The following is a 15,457-nucleotide window of genomic DNA, read 5'->3' on the forward strand; positions in this document are numbered from 1 at the left end:
ACAGATCCACAGAAAGGCTCAAGAGGTACTGGGTCCTGTACACACAAAGTGGTGCACTCATGGTTGTAGCCCAGGGAAAAGGATCCTCTCTTGAGCTGTTTCTTCTCTCATAGAGCTGAGCAGGGAGAGGGTGTTAGTGTGGCATCATCTAAGAGAGCATCACGTGGGCTGGGCCACCTAGAAGGGGGTCTTCACAAGGGCAGCAGGAAGTCTCCAAAGCTGATTGGCAACTTGAGACTCCATGTTAAAAGCACTGCCAAGCAGCATGTAGTCTCAAATGCTGGCTGTCTCATGTCAGAGCCTATGCACAGAATCCTGATCAAAGGCCATGCTCAGCAAAGTAAGTAGGAGCAACCTAGTGCTCATTTAGCCAGGGCTGCCTTAGCATGTAGAGCTTACCTCGGTGGAGCCGGAGCAAGACGTTGGTAGGACTCTGAAATGACACATCCTGAAGGTAAAAATCTTTCCATTAGTTGCCAGGAATGCATATAGGCAGGTGCAGACAGATGAGTGCCACTCCGGGGGGGTGGGTGCTCTGGACAGTACAATGCTCTGGGATGTGCATGTGGGTAGTTTGCACAAAAGAGCCACGGTCTCTAGGACATGCTTCATTTTGCCATTTTGCATGCCTGGGAAACTGCATGTGGATAGTAACACCTCCTTAAATTTTTATCCAGAAAAGTATTTGCAGTACTTCAGTCTGATGTGAGTTTGCCTAGCAGTCTGAGAGACCATTTATACCTCTAATGTGAAGCCCCAGCTGGTGTGAGCGATTTATTTTGTTTTGTTTTATATCCCCTGTTAGAGAGAGACTAGTGTACAAGCTCTAAACTGAATTTAAGATACATTTGGAGCAGCAAACTTTTCTGCCCAAAAACTGCCTAAATCCAGCAGGTTTAATTGGATCAGATTGCTCTGGGCCATGCCCAATTAAGTCTTGAGGGTGAAAGGGTGAAAATCTGACATCTCTGGGCAATCTACATCAGTATTTAACTACCTTCACGGCAAAAAATATTTCCTGCTACCTAATCAGAATTTTCTGTGTTCTTACTTCTGCCCATTGCTTCTTGTCCTGTTGCTGTACATACTTGAGAAAGGTCTGGATTTATCCTCTCTAAAACCTCTGATCAGGAAGTTTTAGTGATTAGAAAGGTTCCCCCTTTCATTTCTCTTTTCCAAGACGAACTGTTCCTGCTTCAAGAGCCTTTCCCTGTACATCACATATTCCAGTTCCTGACCACCTTGGTGGCCTCCAGTGCATTACTCCAGTCTGTCAATGTCCTTTTTGTACTGGGGAAACCAGAACTAGACACAACACTCCAAATGCAGTATTGCAAGTGCCAAAGAAAGGGGAAGGATCACTCTACTGGACCTGGCAGTTACTTATGTACCAATATAGCTCTGGATGCAGCTGATCCTCTTTGCTGCAAGGACGCACTGGTGGTTGATGTTTGACTTGCTGTCCACAAGGACACTAAGATCTTCTTCTGCAGAATTGCTTCTCTGACAGTCAGCCCCAGCCTGTACTGTTCCATGGGGTTATTCCATCCCAGAAGCAGCACTGAGTTTTCTCCTGTCAGACTTCACAAGGTTCCTGTAGATCATTTCTCCAGGTTCCTCTGAAGAGTAGCCTTTCCCTCCAGTGAATTGTCCACTCCTCCCAGTTTGGTGTCATTCACAGCTCTGATGACAGAAGACACCGTCTCAGCATCTTGGTCATTGATGAAGACATGAAACAGTTTTTGTGGCAGTCTTGATACCTAAAGGATGCTGCTGGCTACCAGTCACCAGCAGTTTATACCCACTGCATTGTTCAGTTACCCAGCTCATATCTCACCCATTTGGTGGTAGGGACTCCATGAGAGACTGTGTCAAAGGCAGTATAAAGTCAAAGTACGCAACATCCTCTGCCTTGTGCATGGCAGTGGTCTCCTCACCATTGAAAATCATGAGGAGAAGCAACCTTGAGTAAAGTTCCTCTGAAGGATTAGTGTCACTGAGGAGGCAGAAGGTTTGTTTAAACAGCTGTGGTTGAAGAAATCAACAGTTTGCGGTCACAGTGGCTTGACAGAAGCATGTGAAATGATTCATCAGAGGACGTTGGTGTTTTGGGGAGCAGGGCTCGTGGTAGCTCACAAGATCTCTTGGAAAATCATGAGAACCTGGGACAGAAAATATGATAATTAAATAATTTGGTTAGTTAGATAACTAGTAACTCATTGAGTGGGAACTTCATAACTGCACTGTCAACTGCAAAGTGGAGCATTTACTGGAGTGATAAGCAGATAAAATATGAGATCTCAGTATATTAAGGAATAATATGATATTAGCAAAAACCTGAGAGTTTATAGAAGAAGCTTTAAGAAAGAAATGAAATACATTCCTTAAAGTTGATAAAGAGTATGTAGACAAGAAGATGAAATTTATGTGGAAGAGTTCATTGGAGAAAAGAGATCTGTAAGCAGTTCTGTATTTGGAATTCATGTGAGCTACTCAAGGCTAATATTTGAAAGAACAGTCTATGAAAAAAATTAGAGAACAGTTCTTCTCAGGAATACTGGGGGCAGCAGCCAGGCTTTACCTGCACACCAGAGCTCACCTCACCCTTTGATGTTTTACAGAAGGTTCTGGCCAACCTTTCTCTGCCTTTGCAGCTCTTTCATTAGTTGCAAAGTATGGCACTATAGGAGTATTTTACAATCCTATCTTCTCAGTGCTCACAGAAAGGATTAAGGATTATATTGCTCTGGTGTCAGTGTAGAGGAAAAGATGATATAAGTATAAAATTCATTTTTTGAGAGGAAAAAAAAAGAATAAATGGTATTCTGCTGTTTTAGTAAGCACTTGTCCAAACCTTATAGAGAAATTTGTAAAGCATATAAGTACATTTCTGAAAACAGTAGAGGTTTGGATGCCAGTTAAGTGTTGCAATCAAAACTATTAATGCAGAACTCTATAATGAAAGCTTTCACAGTTTAAGAATCTCTGTTTTGCACATCTAACTGGCACATCTAAAGACTGTGTTACACAGACTGTCTGTCTCAACTGGGCTCTGTCTACAAGACCAGAGACACCTGAAATGAACCTCAGAAGAAGATTATTACTGTTATCCAAACTGTAGAAGAGGAAAATTTTAAGGGGCTTAATAAAATATGGAAGGTTATTAAACATGACTAAGCTAAATTATTCAATTTGACATATGCACCTATTTCAGGAGATGATTGGACAATGAAGACACTCAGAAGTGTGATCTTAATGGTCAGGGTTGCATTTTCTGTAATAGCATGATGCCTTGACAAATGAGGTGTGCTGAGAAGCTTTGAAATGCTTTCCTGGGTTTCTTAATATCCTTAGCTGATCAGCCCGAAAGTGCCACCATCTATGTGGATAGGAGCTCATTCTTCTCTCCTTTTCCCCTTGTTACATCATTTAAATCTGTGCAAAAGGATGTAAAAAAGATTTTGAAATTTACCTTTCCTATTTGTTTTGAGCTTGTCATAAGTAATCACCTGCATGGTATGGAAAAGAACATGATCTTTCATGATGGAGTTCTAGTCAGACTTCTATATAATTGTTTAGTGCTGTTTTCTGTTATATTATTTAGACTGACACATGACAGGTATTTCAATGTCACCTTAACAGCAATGAATATTTGTACATAATGTTTTACATTATGGGTGATTTATCCATAGTTCTTCTGTCATCTCTCTGCAATATTTTGTATTCTCCTAGAGGAGACAAATATTATAGCTCTTGTTTTTATCAATAGACTTAAATAAATAACTGAAATCATTCAGAAATAAATAAATTATTAATGCCTGATATATTGTCCCACTTTTATTTGTCTTGAGGATATGTTTACATTTTTTCATGCCTGTAGATGAACTGATGGATTTTTCTTGGATTTTTTGTTTCTGTTTTCTATGAGAAAAAATTATATTGTTGAGAACTAGAAACTACTACAAAGTCTAGCTGCAGCACTCAAGAAGAGGGTGTTTGGGATGAAATGAAATGTCTCCTTTATACCATGTAGAGGAGGGAGTGAACAGAACCAAATTGTAAGCAATTTTTACTCCTGGGTACTGAATAGAGGCTGAATCAAACGGCTCTGGAGCTACATTCTCTTCATAATACATTGTCTTTTGTTTTTCTTTAGTGGGTTTTTGTTTTAATATATTTCTGAAGAAAAAGAAACACAGAACACTGCTCTGAAGAATTATTTTCTTGAAGATCTACGTCTTTCACCAGATCTGAAACGTCACGTTCTTATGCAGACTGATGTTGTCATAGAAGAACTGTTCTTCCATACCAAATGTTGCTCCTATAAATGCAATCTACTAATGGACCTTTACAATTTATATTTATCAAAAATGGGTTTGATATAAAATATAGCTCAGAAGAGAAGGGATAAGAAATTCTTGAGTGATTTTTTGTCAGAGTTCATTTCTGTAATACAATTTCGCATATCCCATGTTTCAATGGCCTATGAGCTCATCCCACTTCCACTGTTTGGTGTAAAGGTTCCCATTCACTCAGTGGGATTTGTCCTATGGTAGCAGAAGTATTATATGTGTATGATGACAATTTGCCCTGTGCATATTAAAAAAGATCTGAAAAATAGTTCTTTACAGCTAATGTTGGAAAAAGGATAATGATTTTTCTATTCCTTGAGGGTCAAGCAATCTGACTAACAATTAGCATCTGAGAGCTGAAGCATCAATGGAGAGGGACTGTGCGTAGTGGCTTTTTAAGAAATATCCAGCCACTTTAGGTACAGTAGTAGGAGGAAGAGTCACAAAGGTTAGTTTTAATCTTTGCTTCCAGAAAGCACTGGAATTTTGAACCTGAAGCACAAAAGTAATGAAAAAGAAAAAAATTGCCGTGTGTACTGACTGGTAAATAGTGTGAGATTTCACTTCAAAAAGACTTTTCTGAACAAAATATGCCCTTATTATTAAGCCTAGAAAGTGACTTTTAGAAAAGCTAAGCTAGCAGAAACCTTCTGCAGGATAGTCATGTGCTTTTGGAAACACCTGTAGCTCTGCCTGTTTGCAGAGCTAAAGAAGTGACCCTTAGTGGTTTGGGTTAATATAATACCGCATGATTCTTTCAAATATTCTTCTGTTTGCCATCTATTTTTCTCGGAAAAATCTATCCTAAATTGTATTTCTAATCTGTGCAAGCTGAACAAGAGTACTTTTAATTAAATTACTTTAAATTCAGCACATCACCATGAATCTTCACATCTCGGAATCTGAATGGTCCCTCCATGAAATGTGTCTTGTCGTTTCAGCATACAGCTGTTTTTCTGAAATGACTGGATTTGGGCCCTACATTTAACATCATTCTGTTATATACTACAAATTTTGGGTTCATTCAAAGTCCCTAAGTCACTTACTTGGCCATCTTACTGAGACCAGCATTTTTTTAAAAAATGCTGATTCTTAGGTAGTTCTTTTGGACACGCTAGCTCATATTTTGCTATTTTATACACAAATTGACATATGATTAAAGATTTTGAAAATTACCTTTGCATGGCTAAACAGGATTTATCACTGATTTCTTTGTGTTTCTGATCCTCAAGCTATAAACTTGCATTTTAGGGAACTGCCTCATGTTATGAATCCAGACTTCAAAGATTGCAGAAATTTTTTCCTTTTTTTTTTCCAGCTGCATTTTTTTTCCAAGTAGATAGTGATAGAATTTTCTTCTTTTTAAGAGCTGTTTCTGTGAGTTAAGTAATCATTATCCTTTAAGTATAGGATTCATTGGGAGGGATTACATTGGAAGTAGTTTGCCCAGCTTATATTAGGAGTTGCTGGTGTTATATGAAAATTGGTACCTGAAAGACTCATCATTTTTCTTTTTCTTTCAATCACTTTCAGATGCTTTTCCAATTAAAGACTGAACACTATCATCTTTCTATTTTGAAGCAAACTTTTCTTTTGCTTCTCCATCACAGTTTGTTTGGCAACAAGAGATGCTTTCTGATGAAGAACAATCTCTTCATTGCTGTATTGCCTGTTTTTCCAACAGTCAGGTGTTAAAGGTCTATCACAGGCTGAAAAGTTGAGAGACTATTGCAAGGCCATGGAATCATGGGGTCATTTAGGTTGAAAGGACCTTTAAGATCATTAGATCCAACCTGATCTAACACTGCCAAATCCACCACTAAACCACATCCCTAGTCACCACATCTAGACATCTTTTAAATACCTCCAGGGATGGTGACTCAAACCACTTCCCTGGGCAGCCTGTTCCAGTGCTTGACAACCCTTTCCATGAAGAAATTTGATTAGTCACTTCTTATTTCTTTGATTAGTGGCTACTTACATTTCTTTCTGTGATGCCAGTCTATGTCCTAAAATACCTTAACAAAACTTCATGCAGTTGTGTCCATTGTGTGCTGTTTGACTGCAGTAAAAGCACAGCCATCCAAAGAGAAGCTGTTTTAAACCCAGAAAATCAGCATCAGCTGAGTTTAACCTTTGGAGAGAGGGATGTAGCCTCAGAGGACACTTTGGCTGAGCTCTCCTCATTACTGTATGTTGTTTCTGAATGTGCAGGTGTGGGGTGAGTTTCAGTCAGATCATCTGAAATGCAAAGTCTCATCTTCCAGCACCCTCTGTTAAATTGCCTTGCCTTCCCATTGCCACTCAGTGATGGTGCCAAGCTGCATATGTTGATTGGTCCTGGAGAGTAGGAGCCATGAAACTGGTCTGTACAAAACTGCCTGTTTAAGAATAGCTGCTCTCTTCTGAGTCTGAGAGTGTTAGCCTGGTGATCTCAGGACAGTTACCATGGGGAGATGGGCTCCAACCACTGCTGATTTCTCAGGGAGCCTGCTGATTTCTCTAGGGAGCCGCTCCCCTCTCCCTGTTGCTAGAGCATGTCTGTATTGCTGATCTGTTCTCTGAAGAGTCAAGATCACTGGTTCATGCCAGTTTGCATGCCTGTAGGGTGGCAAGAGGCTTTTCACAACTCAGGACAGGAATGTCAGAAGGTAATAAAACTTCATGAGGTTCAGAAAGCAATAAAATTTCCATTAAAATAACCCTCAAGACTCAAAAACTCATCCTGCCTTTTCTTAGGCTTTCCATAATGTTGGACTTTTTAACCAGGAAACTGTTCCCCTAGCATCCCTGTGTCTCTGGGTGTGTTTTCAGGATGGAAGGAAGCACACATCCCTCTCTCCTCCTTCCTTCCCTCAGCTGCTGTGGGAAGGTTATTGTGTGTCTATGAGTCAGGCACTAGCTGTGTTCCTGGGGCTCAGAGGAACCTGGTGGGAAATGGCAGCACTGCTTTGCCATGTCACTTCAGCAGTGTGGCTTGTGGTGTGTCTTGCAAAAAAGAACAATTTGACTCATTAGAGGCATCTCTCTGCCATAATCTGTCCTTCCAGAAGCCAGGGGAGAAGACTGAAATCTAAACTTTAAAAACCCAACTTGGTTGTCATTTATTTAAGTTGTATAACACTGCTAAGCAGCTGCTATGTCAGGCACTTCGCCATTTGACCAATGCATCTTGTATTCCTATTGAACGCTGCAGCTGCAGTGTCACATCACCTTAGCTAATCTGTCTGATGTGAGGGTCTAGATGGTTGTCCCAGCAGTGTGCCAGTTCCACAGGTAGTCACTGCCAGCCCAAATGAAGCAGTGTTGCCTGGGCCAGCAAGGTCCATAAGGAAAGAATGATCTCCATGGCTTCTCTGTAGTCCATGGTCTGCTTCAGCCTTTTGAGGAGGTCATCACTCTGCTGGTGTTGCCTGCAGTCTAATCAGGAAGATGGCAGGTTTTAACTCTTCCTCAGAAACATGGGAAAAGAAGGCATCTAAATATACTGTGGAAGGGAGCACCATCAGCCAGAGTGGAAAGGACAGGAGGAATGTGTTGAAATTTTAGAGGGAAAATCTGTGTCCAGGGAGAGTAGGTGAGGCTGTGAGACTTTGCTTCACTACTTAAGCACAACTGTGACCAGATACTTGGCATGCACAAGAAGTACAAAGCCATTTGCTTGTATTTGCCTGTAGGCAGAATACCAAAACCAAACCAAACCCAAAAAACCTCCCAAACAAACATCAAAACCAACTGACAAAAAACTCCCTTTCTTGAAGTTTGTTGCACCTGATTCCAAGTGTTCAACGGTTGCGAGGGAAAAGGACTTGGGAGTACTAGTGGGTGGACAGCTGGACATGACCTAGCAATGTGCACTTGCAGCCCAGAAAGCCAATTTTGTCCTGGGCTGCATCAAAAAGCAGCGTGGCCAGCAGGGTGAAGGAGGGGCTTCTGTCCTACTCTGCTCTGGTGAGACCCCACCTGGAGCACTGCATCCAGTTCTGGGGTACACAGCACAGGAAGGATATCAACCTGTTGACCCTCCAGAGGAGGGTCACCTGATGATCAAAGGGATGGAACACCTCTCCTATTAGGAAAGGCTGAGAGAGTTGGGGTTGTTCAGCCTGGAGAAAAGAAGGGTCCAGGGTGACAATACTGTGGCATTCAGTACTTAAAGGGGGTTTACAGGAAACAAGGGGCCAGACTTTTAGGCAGGACATGTACTGGCAGGACATGGGTAAATGGTTCTGAAGCAAAATGGTTCCAAGGCAAGGATAGATTCAGACTAGAAAGAAGGAAGAAATTTTTTATGCTGAGGGCTGTGAAGTGCTGCACAGGTTTCCCAGAGAGGTGGTAACTGTCCCTTCCCTGGAAATAAAATACAAATGAAACAAAAGACTTGCTGTAACTAGGACACAAATTTTGTCAGATATTTGCTTTTTGCTAATGCATAACTGCTTTGGAGGTGTCTCCTGTGTGTTTGTGTGTCCATGCTGTGAGGGTTTCACTGGCTCTCTCAGGTTTCCAGCGATGGATATGTGCCAGCTCAGGACAAGCATGAGAGAGGGTGTTAGAAGAAAGTTATGTTGTCCTGGCCCATTTTTTTCTGCATAGTAGTGTATCAGGCTGTTGTCCTGTTAATATTGAAAATTAATAACTTCTACTGTATTTATTTCATACAACATTGTTCTTGTGAACCTCCACACATTCTGCCTCACACACTCTCTTTTTACTGCAAAATTTTCATCTTTGGAGTCCCAGCAGCAAAAAAGCATTAGGGCTGTCACATTTTTAGAAGACTGGAGGATAACACGACATTGTCATAACAGACCATGAGACCTTGCAGAAATGGACACATTGTGTATTGTGTCCACTGCAATGGACAGTGTGTTTCCACTACAGAAGGTACTTCACCCCCTCCTGGAGACCTCATTTCTCATATAAGTCAGAGAGCAATGGTCCAGGACATCCACATGAAATGGCCTGCTTCACAGGTGTGTCTTTAACTTCTTGGATCCTGATACTTTATGCTGGGATGATCATAGGGTTACTGTAGTCCGGTTCTCCTCAGATGGGCTGTCAGACCATGCTTATAATGCCTTTGTGAAGTCATCTAATATGATTTTTTCTAAAAAAAGAGGAAAAAAGGAAAAATGTTAAAGTGAATGACAGGTGGTTCGTGCAGTGCAACACAGTTGGGTGATCAGTTGGCTTTTTAAAAAAATCTAAATCATACTGAGTATCATCTCAGTCTCACTCCTTACTGCAGAGGAGGGAAGCCACACGTAAATGGGTGATTTTGGCAGGCCCATGTATGAAGAAGGTTATCTTTCTTTTCTGCCTTGTTTGCTGCCATAGGATCTCTGTTACAAAAGGAAATTGAGAGAGATGGGTGCTCTTTGGTGTGTGGTGGGGCATGGACTGTATTCTCCTGCATGGATTCTTCAGTATCTAGTAAGGATCGGCCTTACATTTTATATTCCTCTTCAGTGAAGTACTGCTAAGATCTGTATCTTCTATTTGCCTGATATTTTTGAAACTTATTGAAAATTACAATTTTTGCCACATTTCATTTGCTGTCAAGTGTTGTTGAAGTTGGTTGAGTGTGGAATTATTTTCAGGTGCAGAAAGAGAACATCAGCAGACAAGGAAAATGCAGCCATGTATGCTGGATTTTAGGATGGCATTATAAATGCAGCTGGGTTTAAAAACACAAAAAGTTCATTACATTTTCTAGTCTCTCAGGACTTGACAGTCTTTTAAGAGTCACTTTGGACAACAATTTCATTATAAGGAAATGGGGAAAGTATCTTTTATTCAAGAAATGTAAAGTGTTTTTGTTGTTTTGCATTTATTTTGGGTTTGCTTGTTTGGGTTTTTCTGTCCATGAAAAAAAGGAAATGAATACATGATTGCTCTGACTTAAGCCTTGGCATATCACAAAGCTACTTTCCGTACTAAAAAATCCAACTGTCCCTGAAATGCATGTTCTGCAGTGTCAACTGGCAACACCAACATTTTCCCATGGCCAGGTTTACAGGCCAGGTCGAATATCTTGGCAGTAAGATATTAGAACTGCATTTTGCAGAATGTCATGGTAATTAGTAACTTTTCTTGCACCAACTAAAAGAATTTTTTACTGAATTTGCATTCTCTTGAAATGAATATACTTATTAGGAGGCAGAAGATTTCCAGTGATACAAAAGTTATTAAAGGCAGTAAATTAAGGCTCTTAAACAAAAACCTTACCACAATGAGAATTTGTAACTTGGTAATAGAAAATGGAATTTATCTGGAAAACCTTCAGGCTTGCAAATCTAAGGCATTCTTTCTATAGGTAACACAGGTTTGCAGACGATTGATGTAACATAAACATCTCTGTTTATTGATATTTAGTACTAGCAGTATGTGAGATGTGTCCCAGATGTAGTGGTAGGAAGTGTGAGATATCTGTTAGATTTCTGCAGGGCACTTGCTCTTAACTAAATATTTTCATGTGTGATGTAGTACTTGCTCTCCTTTTGCTTTCTTGCTGGATGGCACAGCCTTTGCAGAAGCCAAGTCTGAAGGATACAATTCTAAGAGCCAACAGAATGCATCTGTGTCCATTTTGGTGTTGACAAGACTAAGCAATAGATCAGGCAGGATACTTAAAGCTACTGAGCAGTCATGCAGTAGCTCCTTTCTCATGGGTATAAGACCAGTCTGCAGCAAGTTTTCTCCTTGCTGTCTCAAAAGGAATACTGTCAAACTGAATTCTTGAAATATACCAATTTAAACTGCACAAGTTGCTGACCACTCACAGTTGGGTAAATGTGTTGGATGTAAAAACCCCATGAAACAGAAATTTGAATTAATTTAATGTCTCTTTTAATCCTGTTCATATGGCTATGAGGAGGACAGATCTGGTCCTCTTGGTGCTATTAACAAGGTAGCTGCACTACCATGGGCTTCCCACCATAGTTAAAATGCAGAGGCAGACAGTGCCCTGCTCTTCTGAATGCTCAAACATAAATTAAATCAGTAAAACTCCAGTGGCAGAAGAACTACAGTTGAATTGAACACATCTGGCTTTCATTCTTGACTTTGCTGTAGGTTCTCTGTATGACCTTGGATGGAGTTTGTTTTCTTTTATATGGTGCTGGAAACCAGATATATGTACTTTCTTCTGTTTATTTTGGCTGGAGCGTCAGGGCAGAGGCTGACTATGTGTGTCCTGCAAGACAGAGAATGGCAGGACCTCCACAGAATCACTGAATAGTTAGGGTTGGAAGGGACTTCTGTAGATCATCCAGTTCAACCTCCCTGCCAAGGCAGCATCACCTAGAGCAGGTTACACAGGAACTCGTCCAGGTGGGCTTTGAATGTCTCCAGAGAGGGACACTCCATGACCTCCCTGGGCAGCCTGTTCCAGTGCTCTGCCACCCTTGATGTAAAGTTCTTCCTCATGTTGAGGTGAAACTTCTTGCATTTTAGTTTATGGCCATTGCTCCTTGTCATGTCACAGAGCTCCACTGAAAAGAGCCTGGCACCATCCTCCTGGCACCAACCTTTGAGATATTTGTATATATTGATGAGATCCCTTCTCAGGCTTCTCTTCTCTAGACTAAACAGGCCCAGCTTCCACAGTCTCTCCTCATAAGAGAGATGTTCCAGTCCCCTAATCATTTTGGTGGCCCTCTGCTGGAACCTCTCCAGTAGCTCAATGTTTTTCTTGTACTGAAGAGCCCAGCACTGGAGACAGCACTCCAGACCTGGCCTCACTAGGGCTGAATAGAGGGAGAGGACCTCAACCTGCTGGCCACCCTCTTCCCGATGCACCTCAGGATCTCATTGGCCCTCCTGGCTGCAAGGACACACTGCCAGCTCATGGTCAACTTGTCATCCACCAGGACTCCCAGGTTCTTCTCTGCAGAGCTGTTTTCCAGCAGCTCAGCCCCCAGCCTGTCCTGGTGCTTTGGGTTATTCCTTCCCAAGTGCAGGACCCTACACTTGCCTTTGTGGAACCTTATTAGGTTTCTCTCCACCCAAATCAAGATCCTGCTGAATGGCAGCACAGCCTTCAGGTGTATCAGCCACTCCCCCCAGTTCCATTTCATCAGCAAATTAGCTGAGGGTACAGTCTATTCCTTTATCCACGGCATTGATAAACAAGTTGAATAAGACTGGAGCCACTGACTACAGGCCTCTGAGTGGATTCTACTACACTGATCATGACCCTGAGCTCTGCCAGTCAGCCACTTCCTGATCCACCTCACTGTCCATTCATCTTGCATTTTGTGAGCTTGCCTACAAGGGTGTTAGGGGAGACAGTGTCAAAAGCCTTGCTTTCCATCCATAAATTCAGGACTGACGTACCTTTGCAGTGTTGAAGAGGCAGTGATTCCTCACTGCTTGCTGAATGTGGCTGCTCACCTGCTTGCTAGGGAGGAGTTGGCAAATAAAGCCAGAGCCCTGTGAGTGGATAGGTCTCATTCTTGACAGCAGCTGTGTACAAGAGAAGTACTAAAGGTAGCCTTAGCTGAGAAATGAGTTAACATGCATTACCAGATTAGTCATAGGTATGTCATAGAGGGGCAGTCTAGCAGAAGTTTGTTGTACTTATTTGTGGAAGAAAGTGGAAAAGCGTGTTCAACAAAAGGAACAGAAGCCAAGCCAAATCCCTAATGACCTATTCTTCTTCCTGCTAAGTGGTTACATGTGTTTTATTGCTGAGCATCCAGCTAAAACTTTCAGGGAAATTTTGGTGTGGTGTACTGGGACTGCTGACTCAGTGCAGCTCTTGCAGCCTATTCAACAAAAACATCTGTTACAGCTCTGATTTACACTTGTTTGAAGAGAGAAAAGCAGGTGCATCTATTGCTGCAGTGGGAAGCTGTCAAAAGAAGGGACCTTCTCCCGCACCAGCACTCATCTGGGTGACTCTGCTGTGTTTTGAGAGCCATCACTTCTGTGACTCTCATACTTCAGAAGCCTCATTCTCTGTCTCAGCACATAAATGTGAGGTTACCCTCAATCAACTAACAATAAGAGAGCACTATTTCCTCCTTACATAGGATAATTTATATCACTAATGAAGGATTTCTCTGTTCAGTATAAGCGCCCTGTTTTCAACCAGTCAATTTAAAGTGATTTAGATTTTGGTGGATTGAATTAGCTGAATGGAAAAAGATCCTACAATGATATAGAAATATCCACCCAGGACCTAAATGACTGGTAAGAGTTGCTGAAGCTTTCTCCTACAAAAGAGATCTGACCCAACAGATGCCCTTGATAAAAGTATTAAGCACTGATCACTTTGCCATGATGCCCTGTCACAATCTAGGAAGATGGAAAAGAGTTGTGAGGTGAGTCTGCTCCTCTGATGGGGCTGAAGAAGGTTGAAGGCCAGCTCTGTGATGCACGTAAGCATGCACAAGCACCAGTTGAACTGTACTGGTTTATAGTTTCTTGGGCACGAAAGTGAAGTCAGGATATATTTCCACCTAGAATGCTCCTCTTCTGGCAGTCTGGTGTAAGTTTGAAGTGTAGGGACAATTTGCATTGTAAAGAAAAACTTACTGAAATAGATTGTTGGATTTGAAGGCTACACTTCACCAGTGCATGTCTCCTGGATTAGGCTGGCATAGTTACCCTGAAATCACTGGAGTTGTCATTGGCATGAAGTTGGAATAAGTAGCAAAAATGGAGCTCTAATCCTCCAACATCAGTCAGCAACGTGCTCTCATGGCAAAGTAGGTCAAGAGCATCCTGGGCTGTGAATTAGGAAGGGTGCTGCAAACAGTTCAAGGGATGCAATTCTTCCACTCAGCTCAGCACTTTTGAGACATACCTACAGTTCTGTCTCCAACGTTGAGCTCTCCAGTATAAGAGAGGCATGAACACACTGGAAAGAGTCCAGCAAAGGACCACAAAAAGAATGGAGAAGTTGGATTGTGTGGCATAAGAGAAGAGGCTGAGTCAGCTGGGACTGCTTAGTCTTCAGAACAGAAGAACTGGATGTAACTCATCTCTATGTATATCTGTTGGGAAGGAATACATAAGATGGAGCCAAAATCTTTTCGGGGGTGCCCAATGAAAGGACAACTAACAACGGCAACAAAGAAGATTTTTGTTGCTGGGTTTGTTTTTATTTTTTGTCTGTTTGTTTTACTGTTAACACTGGTTGAACACTGGCATAAGATGGACAAAGAGGTTGTGGAATCTCTGTCCTCAGACATTTTCAAAATCTGACCATTTGATATCCTCAGTAACTTGCTGTAGGTAACCCTGCTCTGAGCTCTGAGCTCTGGGATTTGGGCTGGTACCTCTAGAGGTACCTCCCAGCCTCAGCCATTCTGGGATCCTGTCATTGAAGAAAGTCTCAGTGCTGCAGCCAGCTGCACAGTGGATACAAAACTGCCACAGTCTTTAATTCACCCCAATTATGTACAGATACAGTTTATGTGCTGCCTAAGCTTCACTTGTCAGTCTTTCATTCTTCTAAACATGGTTCATACTAATCCAGGCAACAAGGAAACACTGTGACATATTCTATTAGGACACAAAGGATTGTCTAAAGTGTACGTAATCCTTGTAATTACAGAAAAATCTGGGGAGAAAGATGAACAGAGCTCTGACTGTACTCAGTGACAGAGCAAATGAGCTTAGCTAGCAAACAGAAAGTGCTCTGCTGAGCCACTCAAATGCAAGGTAGGATATGCAAGTCAAACCATGATTCAACTTTGCATGTCATCTTGCTGTGCAAGGCCTCGAGTGTTAAATTCCATGTACAGGTTTCATGTGTTTTTGCAGTTACATCTACTGGGATTAACCTTGCAACTTGTACTTCATTAAAAATGCTTCAGATGAACCTGGATAAATCTTCCACAGTTGCTTCAGCTCTGCAGGACCAGGAATTAGTAGGAAACATTGTGATTAAATTTAGTTTTCACAAATTTGCTTTCCCAATAAGATGGAATTTCTGTTCTCAAAAGGTAATTATGAGTAGAATGAAACTTGTTGGAGCCTAGATCCAGCCTGTGATGTGTAATGGAAGACAGCCTGAAGCATGCAAGTAGACATTGCATCCCTAGGAGTTTGGCCAAGGCTGCTCTGTGGTTTGGGAACACAAGTTCACATGA

Source organism: Manacus candei, unplaced genomic scaffold (assembly GCF_025592945.1).
Source record: "Manacus candei isolate 608988 ecotype Guabito, Panama unplaced genomic scaffold, ASM2559294v1 h1tg000010l, whole genome shotgun sequence".
NCBI classification, from domain to species: domain Eukaryota; kingdom Metazoa; phylum Chordata; class Aves; order Passeriformes; family Pipridae; genus Manacus; species Manacus candei.